Raw genomic sequence first — 13,844 nt, 5'->3', positions numbered from 1 at the left:
AGAGATCTTGGCTGGCTTCGGTTCGGCCTTTCATACAGATGCACCTTGTCCAGATGAAAGGAAGTTTAGGGTCATTGCCACGAAGGTTAATTGTCCTCAAGCTCTAGTTTGACTGATTAAGGTTTGCCACGCTAAAACTCCAAAGGTTACTTTCGCAGCGAAATGCACCACTAGAGGTAACCAGATATTTTCATTGCTACTTAGTACAGTCACGGACACTTCAGGGTTGTAATGATTACATTAAAAGTCACCTGGTACCTTCCAATACATATGTGTCCATTACTCTACAAGTGTGTGTTAATTAGCGTCTCCAGAGGGTTATTTTCAAAAATTAACCGAGTTACTTTTACAGTTATCCAGAGCCGTAGCCAGAAATTTCTGCGCCTCCCATGCTTGGAATAAGTTTTATTCTGTGAACTTGCACTTCTTCTTAATATTCCAGCTCAAACAATAGCTTTCCACCTCGGAAGGCATCCATAGTAAACACTGTATTATTTTTGTCTCAAGAGTATAGGCTTCTTTGATTGATTGATTGATTTGGTTTATTTTACTTCGCTTTTCTGCCACTTTTGGCTAATCGCAAAGATGAGGATGAGTGATTTGATGAAATTCATGAAGGGACACTCACAAGGAAAACCCATGCCCAGGCCGGGATTCGAACCCGGAAACCCTGGCGTCGTAGATTGATGGGCTAACCACTCCGCCAAGGGTGTCGACAGTATACGATTCTCTACAGGGTGGCTCGATAAGTCACTTTACGCCCTCAGTACAAGGCCACTGCGGCATGGAATGTGAAAATGGCGATGAACAATCATTTCCTGGCCAAGGGGGGAACCACATTGACGCCACCCACACGGTCGGCGGCCATCTTGATGTCCGCCATCTTGAATTCAACTTCAGAATTTTAAATGGGAAGGGGGTCGTGCGACATATCAAAATGGGCTAGAATTTCACGAGAAATGCAATGGTGAAGCTTTAATCGACGTATCTTTAACCAGTATAGAGTTATGACTGAATTCTTGTACCAATTTGCTCCTTTTCGAGGTGTTAGAAAAATGCCTTAAAATTTGTTTAGCGCATCGGTAATGCATCGAGATCAAAGTGATGTCTAGGGAGAGAAGTCCACATGCCATTGCACACGATTTTAATCGGATACATCCATGAAGAGCTGCGCGTTATAAATGGTTGTCGCGAACAATTTACAGTGTGACGCTTCCATTGAATTAAAAGTCCTTCACAGTGACAAGGCTAATATTTATGTTCATAAGGAAGTTTATAAACAGAATATTCGATGCTTTTTATCTGATAACCCATTTTCGACAGATCAAAGCTGAATGGTTAGTGTTGGTAAGTTAATGGTGTGGCGTGCTGTGTGGAACACGATTGGTTAGTCAATTTTTCATCAACGGAACCTTAAATGCTTAGGGCTACTTGGATTTGTTAAATAAACAGTTTTTTTCATCCTTGCTTATGGAAGAAGGTACGTTTTACAGAGTTTTTTTCAATAGGGAAGAACACCAGAACACTTATGGGAACGTTATGAACCTGTTTTTGTCCAAAGTTAGTTATCAGATGACAAGGGTCGCATATTCTGTTTATGAACTTCCTTATGAACATAAACATTAGCCTTGTCACTCTGAAGGACTTTTAATTCAATGGAAGCGTCACACTGTAAATTGTTCGCGACAACCATTTATAATGCGCAGCTCTTCATGGATGTATCCGATTAAAATCGAGTGCAATGGCATGCGAACTTCTCTCCCTAGACGTCACTTTGATCTCGATGCATTACCGATGCGCTAAACAAATTTTAAGGCATTTTTCTAACATCTCGAAAAGGAGCAAATTGGTACAAGAATTCAGTCATAACTTTTTACTGGTTAAAGATACATCAAAAAAAGCTTCACCATTGCATTTCTCGTGAAATTCTAGCCCATTTTGATATGTCGCACGACCCCCTTCCCATTTAAAATTCTGAAGTTGAATTCAAGATGGCGGACATCAAGATGGCCGCCGACCGTGTGGGTGGCGTCTATATGGTTCCCCCTTGGCCAGGCAATGATTGTTCATCGCCATTTTCACATTCCATGCCGCAGTGGCCTTGTACTGAGGGTGTTAAGTGACTTATGGAGCCACCCTGTACAACAAAAACCTTATCTCACTTAGACACAATTATCCTTAAACAAACGGTTCTAATTGCATATTTAGCGTTATTTGTTTCTGCTGTCTTTTGGCTAATTTACAATGGGTCACTAACTATGCATCACATTAAGTACCATCATTACAGCATACAGAGAATCGGCAGTACAATCATACATATTTGTTTTAAACATAATAAATAGAATACCACAACGAAATGTTATAATTTAAATAAATCAATACTGAGAACATATTTATGTGCCCTAAATGCATGAAAACATCAAACACGTATTTCCCGATTTCCCTTGCACGTACATTTAGTCCTAAGTCGATACCTTGCACCTCCTGGGTTGCAACAACCCTATGTACGTTCAATGGGATAGCTAGAAGCCAGATGTGTCCGTAACTGTACATCATTAACAAATCATAAGTAATACATGTTTTTAAGTAATAAGCACAAACTAGCTATAACTAAGGATAATTGATGACTAAAATTGGTAAACGCTGTAAGTGCCACAATAATTCAAACACCTTTTTCCACTTTAAACTGGCCTCCCCGATGGCGCAGTGGTAGCGTCGTCGCCTTGTAATCAATTAGTCCCGGGTTCGATTCCCGGTGGAGGTACATAGTGGTTCGGATCCCACTTTAAACTGTAGGTCCAATCCCGATTAGCCTTACTGTGCATAAAGTTGACTTAAAACAACAAATCAATCCAATCCAATCCACGTTAAACTGTGAAATGTGCCATGCTTTATAATGTGGTAAACGTGAAATGTGGCTGGTAGCCCTCTAAGTAGTTCAAAGGGCGTGTAAAGAGGTCACTAGTGTGCACGTTCTTGGGGGCTGTTGTGCGGAACGATGCGATTTCCCAACACTTTCGCTTTTGTCACTTACAACGTTTACCACTTTTAGACCTCAATTTACTTTCTCTTGGTACAAGAGGCCATAGTGCGAGTGGAAGTGGGAGGTCAACTGCCCCCACGTCCCACTACCTGATAGCCACCACTGACTACGACAACAGATAAACATCTGTCCTACAACCGATGCAAGAATGAAAACTTTTCGATCTATTTCTTTGCAAACCGGCAGTGCTATTATAATAGAGTGTCACTTGCTTTGAACATTTCTGTCTATAGACAGTAGGGGGTTCTTTTGAAACAACATTTTTAAAAACAAAAAAAAATAGAAAAAAGAAACAGATCCCAGAAACGTGTCAATTGACACAAATATGTTGACTGCAGTAACACATTTAAGTGCAGAAACTGCCAATGATGCATTTTTGTCGCATCAAAATACACAAGGAAATGCATCAAAGGATACTTTTAACACCTGCTGCTCTGTGTAAAGCACAAAACATACATTATTTGAGGAGCTCCAACATGATTGTTTAAAAAAAACATGCACAGAAAGGGATTTCGAGCTTTGTATGGTAAGAGTCTCAAGTACAACTTAGTTTATTTGTGTGCATCTGCGTGCGAATATATGTGAATGTTGATTGATTTGTTGTTGTTGAGTTGGTGTTTTAAGTCCACTTTATGCACAGTAAGGCTAATCGGGACTGGACCTACAGTTTAAAGTCGGATCTAAACCACTATGTGCCTCCACCGGGTATCGAACCCGGGACCCCTTGATTACAAGGCGACGACGCTACCTATGCGCCATCGGGGAGGCCCTATTGATTTGTTGTCTTAAGTCTACTTTATGCAAAGTAAGGTTAATCGGGACTGGACCTACAGATCAAAGTGGGATCCGAACCACTCCACCGGGTATCGAACCCGGGATCACTGGGTTACAAGGCGACGGTTCTACCACTGCGCCATCGGGGAGGCACATGTGAATGTTGAATATTAATCCAAAGCAACAGTATAACAATTTCTAAACAAGTGTTGCATTGATCATCAGATAAAAACAACAGTATTGACAAATATGACCATCAAAATAGAGCTATCCATGCTAAAGAGGGTAATTAAAATTTACCATTACCACCATTTGCATTACCATTTAGAAAACAGTAAAAAGAGGCGGATTTTGAATTTGAATTTAAAATTTTGGGTGCGTCAGCACTTATGCTATTTTGCACCTGTCACATTATACGGGGTCCAGCCCCTTACCATAACTGAAATAGAAAAATTGCAGAGTCGTGTTACTAAAATATTAAAATATTCTGACTTTCGTTAAAAGCTGAGGCTGTAAAGAGGCACTCAGCACACACAGAAGGACAAAAAACACAAAATTATTCTGGCCATAGGGCCAGTCGCCAGAGCCTCGTTCGTCTGCAAAATGCAGTCAAGGGTGTACTACGTGGAAGTGAGGTTGACAATTGGGTATACTACCCAATTACACCCCAAGAAGAGGTGGAAAATATCATTATACTACATATTTAAGCAGACACTCTCCAAACAACGCTGATATCTACTACAGACAGGAAGGTTTTTGAGGAAAAGTTCCGTCGCGGAATCCAGGTTATGCGACTTTTGATTTGCATAACGACATGATAGAAAACTTTAATTGATGGATGGAAGACCATCACGCATAGGAACAGGGAACAACCGTTTCTGCGTGTAAATCTACTATAACATTGAGAAATTCCCTTCCGAAGAATTCCGGCATTAAAACTTCGGGAAGAATAAAAATGATATCCACAAAAGGAAGAAGAATCGGTTGCAGATACGACAAGGGTTATGTCCCATTCTGTCTGAAACTTTCTCCACTAACTTTAAATTAGAGAAAAGGTTGACGGGTGGAGCAGCTATCCTGCGAGAGCATACTCTAAAGATCGTACCATAAAATATTCAAATGAATGGCTTTCCCGGGGAATATTGGAAGGGAATATGATGACAAGATTTACATGATCTGGATTGGATAGTGGCTGGGTTCTCGGTCTGGGAGACGATTCGGCAGTTATTTATCATCTTCCTTTTGTCGTCCTCCCTCCACGTCTTTCCTTCGCTTCCTTCTCCTTTCGCGTCATCCAGGATGATCTTCAAGAAACGAAGGTGCAAGAAGTCAACTTTAAGGACAAACATGAATGTCACTTCCGTGCTGTAAATTTGTTTGTTGGTTTCGGGAATGCGCCCATTCTGAACCAGTTACCTCCAAATAAGAATTCTACTGTAAATTTGCATCGTCTGGGACACCGATTGCTAGAGTTTCTTAACTTTTTAACATAAACTTTGTTGTATATGTTCTCCTAAACATGACTAGGTAAGTTTAAGTAAACTGTGATATGAGAGAAATATTTCGGTATTTACTGGCAATGTAGGAGGAGGAAGATTCCACAACGAACGTTTGAGTAGAACTCAGAAATGATAATACCCCTCCCTCCCTTTCATAATTACACCATGAAAATTCCAGTGGTTTGATCAGTCTTATTACAGATGTACCGAGACGTGATGATCTAGTGATAAGGATAATAGAGTTGCCCTCTCATCCAGTTTGAAGTTATAATTTTCCTGCAATACTCTTCCGATAACACAAATAACAATGACTTAAATCAAATTGTATGTGTGTAAAATAGTATAATTTTATGGTGACATTCATTTTCGAGGATAGGCCGTGGCCCCCCTCGTCCCCCTTTCCGGAAGTCCATGCCTGATGTCAATAATAATAATAATAACCAGTCAAGAACAAGGCGGAAGTGTAAAGAGCAAGGGGAAATAAGATTTCTCTTTCAGTCTAACAAGATTAGCAATGGGTCCTCTAAGCCATCAACACCAAGGTTCCGTCTTCCGAACAGCACAATATGAAGCAAGGTCACTTGTAAATGCACTTGAACTTACGTTCTTTGAACGTTCCACTTCCCCCTACCACAATCGTTCAACTTGACAATTGTATAATAACCACCACATAATGCCTCTCCCAAGGTTAGAGAAACCAGAAGAGAAAGTACAATGACCTCAAAAGTCATCATTGGAACCATTAGGAATAATGCATCAAAGCGAAGCTGACCTGCAAAAAAATAATGGAATATCAGTTATGACTAGGCCGCTCATCGAACAGGCTCATTAAAAGCCCAATATTTATTTTAATTATGTGTACTACAGAATTATTTTTCAACACTATACGGTAGTTGCATATGCTGTACTTCTACACATGGCGAAAAATATAGGAAGAATTAAGCAGAGAAAGCAAATAACATACACGTTATGGAAGAATGGTTTGTGTAAATTTTGTTTACGAACGACACAAAATTGAAAGTACAATTATAGTTATGAAAGTTATTTAGAGAATGTGGCTTATCATATTGTAGCCGCGAGACTTGCAGTTGGTTTATTATATGAGGGCAAGAACATGACAAGCCACAAAATAGTGTGAATTATTTTAGAAAGGAATTTCATTTGAGTAAAGAGATAATGTATCTATTACAAAAAATATAAAGTCTGACGAACATTATAGAAATAATAAAATTTATGGAATTGTTAAAAATTGATCTACTGAAAAATTTACCGGATGTGGCTTGTCACGTTGTCACACCAAGCCATTCAATTCTAATAATGCTTACGTTGCTATGTTAAGAATCCAGATTTTTTAGTACCAACCGATTTCCGTGGTTGTGCATAAAATAGATTTAAAACAATAACTCCACTTGGACACAAACTTATACGTATAACTTCTACGAAAATTATGTAAATTTCCGTACAAGTAGGGTACCTTTCAATGCGCGTGGAGAGTGGGACATTGGAAACGGTGACGAAAGTTTCCTTAAATGGGTAGCATAATGTAGAGTTTTCATCTCCTTTCCAAAATAAAATGAATATTGAAATATGCTAGTGTAACGTTTAGGATCAATCATTATGCAATATAAACATCATGTAGAAAAACGTGACTGTAGACTGAAAAATGGCGCTGTCTTTATGAGAACAAAGTCTACGGAAATATGAATGTCACGTTTCCAAATGTCAAAGAGACATTAAAGAACCTCACGGGAAAGGATTCCGAAATTGGCTTCTGTTCCTCCTGCAATAATAAACAGTGAGACTGAGTGTAAAATTCCCTAAAGACATCCAGAAGAGCTGGCTATCATGTACCCAAAGGGTGCCTGAGAAATCTTGGCTAGGCAAGTTCAATAAGATTAGGTTTATAATGAATTATAAACATCTTATTCATTAGAATTTTGTTTCATTTAATAACAGAAGCAAATATGATTTGTATGTCTGAAATGGACGAAATTTGACATGACACAAGGTCAAAGAAGAATATAGATCAAATTACCCATTCCCTAACTATGAAGCACATGGGAAGGTTTTAAATTTGACCACAAAATGAAAACAGTGTTTGTCATTATGTTGTAATAATTCAGCCTTAGTATATTCTCATTTTACAAGAAAATTGTGAATAAAATCGAGATAAATTGTTTTTGGGCCGTTTTGTCATTTTTCATGTATTTAATAGCCGCAAGTATAAGCCTCTAAATAAATGTTGGGTTTCGTGTCAATTCCATCGAAACTACGTTTAATTATACGCTACATTTCAACCAAGTTAAAAGTTTGTTGTGTAACTGAGGCTACCTTAGTAATATCGAAATAAACTGACGTTAAGAGATGGATGGGTTTTAACTTTACATCGCAACAAGTAAACTGGTAGATTATGTACCAAGCAAAATGAAAGAAGTTAGTGCAATGAAATGTCATTGTGTACCTTAAATTAAACTTACGTTCTTTTGTCAGTCAGTGAGAGATTTTATCTCTGTACGTTCAGTTTTGTGGTGGGTGCAGGATTATGCAATTAGTTTCTTTTTTTGTTACTATTACTGCTGCAATATTTAAAGTATATTTTGCAAAGGAGTAACCAAACAAACATTTTTATTTCCGTTTCGAATAAATGTGTAAGAAATAAGTAGTTTATATCACTTCAAATTGTTGGTCCATTCCCGATTAGCCTTACTGTGTATAAAGTGGAATTAAAAACTCACACTCCACATCGCTGAAGTCTATTAACATAAATCTTTCAAACTATGAATTCATTTCCAACATAATTTCCACAATATTTAGCATCTTTTACTAGTTTATAAACTTTTCTCGATAAAATAGTGGATTACCCTTAAGAACGATTCAGTATTCACACAGTCTTAATTCAACATATTAACATTTAATGTTCTTGTAAAAGTATTATTCGAATTATAACATCTGTAACGGAGCGGTTTGCGAAGGTCCCGGAATCGAATCCCGGCCTGGGCATAGATGTTTGTGAGTGTCCCTTAATCAATTTCATCATATCATCACTCATCCCCATCTTCGTGATTAGCCAAAAGTGGCAGAAAAGCGAAGTAAAATAAACCAAATCACTCGAATTAAAACATGATAATTATAATTCTTCGATGGAATAAGACAATTATTGCTCTAACGGAGAGACATCATGAAACTTTCAAAAATAATGACCAAGGTAGATGGTAGTCACGTAAGGGTATCAGTTTTCAGATTTGTTAGACATTGTTTTCAAAATGGTTCTATAACACTTCAAATCAAACTTCATATAGTGTTTGGACGCTAAGACATAAATTATGATAGTTCGTGTCAGATTTCAAGTTTCCAACAGCGAACTAATGAAAGGAATAGTTGAAATGAATCAAGATTTCAAATTTGTTTGTCAGTTATACTCACAGTGATATCTGTGTCGTGTCATGATTGTGATTTAAATTCAAGTTCGGTTTCTGTGAACTCGACACCGACTTTAATAATTAATTAATTTGACTTTCACCAATAATGGTTTTGTTTAAGACATCATAGCTTGAAGGTTGCTGTACTCATAGTCAATAAGTTTTGTATACCCTGGAAGTAAAGTAAGTTACCAAAATTAAGTTCATCAAAAAAACTCTGATCAACAAGTAATCTTAGAACGAAAGTTGTTCTGTACCATGTTGGAGTTGGCCTACTTCAGCTTGCTCTGGAATCTACCAAATTTCATCCACGAATTTTAAATAATTAGCATTAAATATTAAAGCAGCTCTAAATATGACGTTTGTGAAATGTTTGTTCCACGCCCACACATGTGTCTTTACTTTGTGTTAGACAAAGTATTTTAGTTCTCAGACACGTGTTTATTTAGTTACGGTAAGTTAAGGTAAAATGTGACGCACACAATTTTTCAAATCAATCAACCATACTCCATGTTTGAAATCCACATCAGATATGTAAGTAGAAAAGATAATTCATTGACACAATTACATTAACAATAATTTATTTACTACCAAAGTAGGTGTTTATAAAATACTCTTGTAGTTTAACCAAGGTATCCGTGGGCAGCGTAGCCGTAAGCTGGAGCGGCGTAGCCGTAGGCAGGAGCGGCGATGGCTGGGGCAGCAGCGTAGGCTGGAGCGGCGAGAACAGCCTTCTGGACTGGAGCCCTGTAGGTGTTGGCGTAGGAGGTGGCTACAGGGGCGGCGATGGCTGGAGCAGCAGCGTAGGTGGCGACGGCTGGGGCGCCGAGGTAGCCACCGTAGGCGACGGCGATGAGGGCGGCGAATACGATCTACAAGAAGTTGGAAACACTTGTATTATCCATATTCTCTATGAATTGCATATATAGAATCCACTCACTCTAAAGTTATTTCGTGTGAATAAACTTCCTACAGATGGATTCGAATTTGTACATGTCGTCACTGATAACAACTTACTTAACTACTTGGAGAACGGGGACAAGACTGAAAGGTCTTTCCAATGAGCTTGAAGCGAACATCGCATGAAGACGAGAAACTAATAAGAGTAAATAGCATAAACAAAATCATGGCAGAAGTTCATTATTTGCATGCACAGATTCATTAGAATATCAAGAATTGTTATGGGAGTGATGAGATTAGAAAGATAGTTCTATACTTTTACAAACTTTCAATACAGATAGGAAGTAAAGAACTGACCAAAATAATAAGCTGCCTTGGTCAGAGAATTTAGCGTTTTTGTAACATGGAAACTAAGCTTAATTGTGTTACCAAACAATATACCCAGCTTGATACTTCGAATACAAGTAGAATAGAAGATCATAATGGGTACAAATTTCACAATTTGAATTTGAATTTAAAATTTTGGGTGCGTCAGCATTTAGGTTATTTTGCACCCGTCACTTTATACGTGGTCCAGTCCCTTACCTGAACTAAAATAACATAACTGTAACGTCGTGTTGTAATTAAAATATTAAAACATTCTGACTTCCGTTAAAAGCTGAGGCTGTAAAGAGGCACCCAGCACACACAAGGACAAAACACAGGACAACACACACAACATAGTGCCAGTCGCCAGAGCCTCGTTCGTCTGACAAATGAAGTCCAGGGTGTATTACGTGGAAGTGAGGTTAACAATTGGGGATACTACGTGGAAGCATCGCCCCTTACACCCCACAAATTTCACAAGAATTATTTTTTAAAAGTTTAAAGTATAATGCTAGATGGTTATATTATTGTATACAATTAGCTACAATGGCTAATTTAAACATTAAAATACCTAGAAAAGTAGGCAGTCGTTATGTAGTCTATATTGCACAATTTCTTGAAAGAAGGTCGACTCTAAATTGAATTCAAATCACATAAACGATAGCTATCTACTGGAAACTTTCGATGGTATTATCGGTAGTGTAAACATGGGCCTTAACTGTACATACCTTAACAAAAACCAAATGACAATGTTAGGTCATAAATAGAGAAGTTTCACATAGATAAAAAAATATTATTCTAATCACATAAATAAATATTCATGTTTTACCGGTAAAAAAAAATTCATAAACACCTACATGTACGCAGAAGATTTACAAAACCTTTCTTTTTTTGAGAGAGAGAGAGAGAATTAGGATCACAAGACGGCTAAGGAAGCTTTTTTAAAAACGAGTATATAAGGGACCTAGTGTTCAAATATTGTAAAAAAAGGAAAAGGACGTCAATATGCACAAATTTAGCACCGAGAAGCTGAAAACTGATCATATCGTCCCTTACAAAAATCGCCACGCTATGTGAATTCAAAATCGAAACTTTGACTTACAAGCTTGTACATTTTTGTTAGGAGCTGTTGTGTCTCGTGCTAGAAGAACAACTGATAAACTCCATTCCACTGGAAAGCCTTATATATGCACCGGACACACCACTGGAAATGCAATGGAGGTCAAGGCGAAATATTAACAGACCTTGTGAGGCGGAGGAAAAGGCAACGTCTACAGTGCCTGTTACTATCCTCGTACAAGATAACAATCGAGGTTGTTAGAAGTGTTAAAGGACCAGAAGAACAGATTTAGGTTGTGTAACATGTGTGGTTGCACAGGATTTCGTGGTTTGAGCGACGTCACACTTCAGAAATGCATGGATGGAGGAAAAATGAAGAGATTTGCAAAATGAACAATAAATTATTCATTCATTCCTTGAAAGATTTTTATGTTGTTGTGTTACACATCTCCCTTACTAAATATGACAATGTGTGTGTGGTTGTGTGTGTGTGTGTGTGTGTGTGTGTATCTGGGTGTGTGTGTTGGGTGTGATTTGCTATTTAATCCCCATACGAATTAGAATGAAATGTTTAACTGCTAACAATAATTATATCATGATGACTTCACCGTAATTTTATTCGAAATATGTAAATTGTCTGTATTTTTACACTTTTTCATTGATCGACTGATTTGGTTTATTTTACTTCGCTTTTCTGCCACTTTTGGCTAATAGTGGTGATGATGAGGTTCAATGATAACATGATGAAATTGACGAAGGGACACTCACATAGAAACACCCATGCCCAGGTCTGGATTCGAACCCGGGACCCCTGGCGTCGTAGCGAGCTGTGCGAACAACTCAGCCACTGAGGTCGGCCGTATTCTTACGTTTCAACATGTAACAACTCTTTATAAAGGCCTATGGGATATATATGTCTCACGTTTCCTAATGGGTCCCCTTATCAAAAATGTCCATACGAATTTAATAAGTCTGGAAATATTCGATAGCTTATCTTAGTATCCTCTACCGCTGCACTGTGTGCGCGTTTATATAGTAAAACTTTCATATATTTAAGTGTGACAAATATGTGTGTGTTGCGTTAAAATTTAGTTAAAACTAGCTCTATGGAATGTCTGTGGGCGAAACTAGTTTGAACCAACTTAACTATAGTTGGAACTAAGTTGTGTCAATCGCAGAACAGTTTGTACCATTTTAAATATCTGCTCATACTGAAGCCATAAACAACTAAATATGTACAGGATTTCATTTATATTCAATCATAGGCGTGCGAAGACCCTCTAATAATTCAATATATTTGCCATAAGAACATAGTAATCTGTAAGAGAGTGAGAAAGAAGAGAAAATTCGAATGAAGGAGGCATGGATGCAAAAGAATTGATGATATCAATAGATTGGAGATAAAAGCAGTAAGACAAATTTTCTCGTGTAAATCTCTAAGCCCAGGTCAGGAAAATGAAAAGCATTTCAGCAAAAAGTCACATTAAAGTAGGACAAAACAACTTTGTTGTTCATATATTTAAAATCTTGTTATATTATTTTGATTTGAAGTGTGATTTCTTATCTAACAGAAGAGTTGTTCTTCATGTATTGTTTGTAGTATTGAATTAATCACAAAAATACTCGGGAATTAAACTTCAAAGTTGCATCCTGTTCTTCATCTTTATACATTCGTGTCCTCTCAAGACTCAACTTGTTTTAGTTACATTTTTTGATACATTCCTGTTTAATATTCAATAAATCTCTTCAATACCACTGTGTTGATATTTCTGAAGCCCAGACACTGTTGTTTCTATACGTGACTTTATTGATGTTTCAATACAAAATATATTTGAATGGCTTATTGCAGAAAGGGACATGAGTCACATTTTTGAGGTATCGGAGTTAATGGTATTTTTGATTTTCCTAGTTACAGACACATCTTTTATTGCAGAAAGGACGTCAGTCACACGAGACTATAGCCAAGAAAATGGACAGTGAAAAGTGTACTTTAATGCAGAAAGGTACCTGAGTTACTGACTCGGGTCCTTTTCTGCAATAAACTTAGCCGTATTTATACGTTGTACGCTAATCTGTAATGCAGCTCGGGCGGTAAAAATACTGTCAAACTTATTGACACCAGTAACATTATTGATCTCGCAACGTGGTGGCCCTACAAGAATAGGCAGTATTTTCAGATTTCCAAGTATCATTACTTTGAATACTGTGTTGAACATAAGGGCACTGTCAAGGTTTCCGAAGTCATCAAAGGTTTGACGTCTCACATCTTCTATCTGACCAAAGGTGCAAGAATTGTAATTCCTACCCCACGTACGTTCCCAGTTTCACGTATGCCGATCAAGCTTACTAAATTGAAGGACATACGAACTGCCTTGTCGTATGTACCAGACGACGTCAAAGGATTTTATGAAGATATTCATCAGTGGCCCTCTACACTCGCCAATGAAACAGACTCAGATGTAGAGTAACACATGCATGTACGAGCTCGTACATTATTGTACTTCAAACACCGACAATAAAGTCGAGAAATTGCAGTACACTGTCATTCATTGATGAATCTATAATTTTCTGTGGCATATATAACATAACCTAACCTAACCTAGCTTATGTGGCAACGACAAACGGGCGTTTGTAGGATATTTCTCGTCTTATTTCTCTAAGTTTCCACTTTTATTGCAGAAAGGTACCGGAGTCACAACCTTTTCATCTCCACTGTCTCTAGCAGAATACTGCAGAGGGGGCGCATTGAGGGTTGCAAAATTAACTTTTCTTTATGCTGAGTAT

The sequence above is a fragment of the Lepisma saccharinum genome, chromosome 1, assembly GCF_977018435.1.
Source record: "Lepisma saccharinum chromosome 1, izLepSacc3.1, whole genome shotgun sequence".
Classification (NCBI taxonomy): domain Eukaryota; kingdom Metazoa; phylum Arthropoda; class Insecta; order Zygentoma; family Lepismatidae; genus Lepisma; species Lepisma saccharinum.
This window is presented reverse-complemented; position numbering follows the sequence as displayed.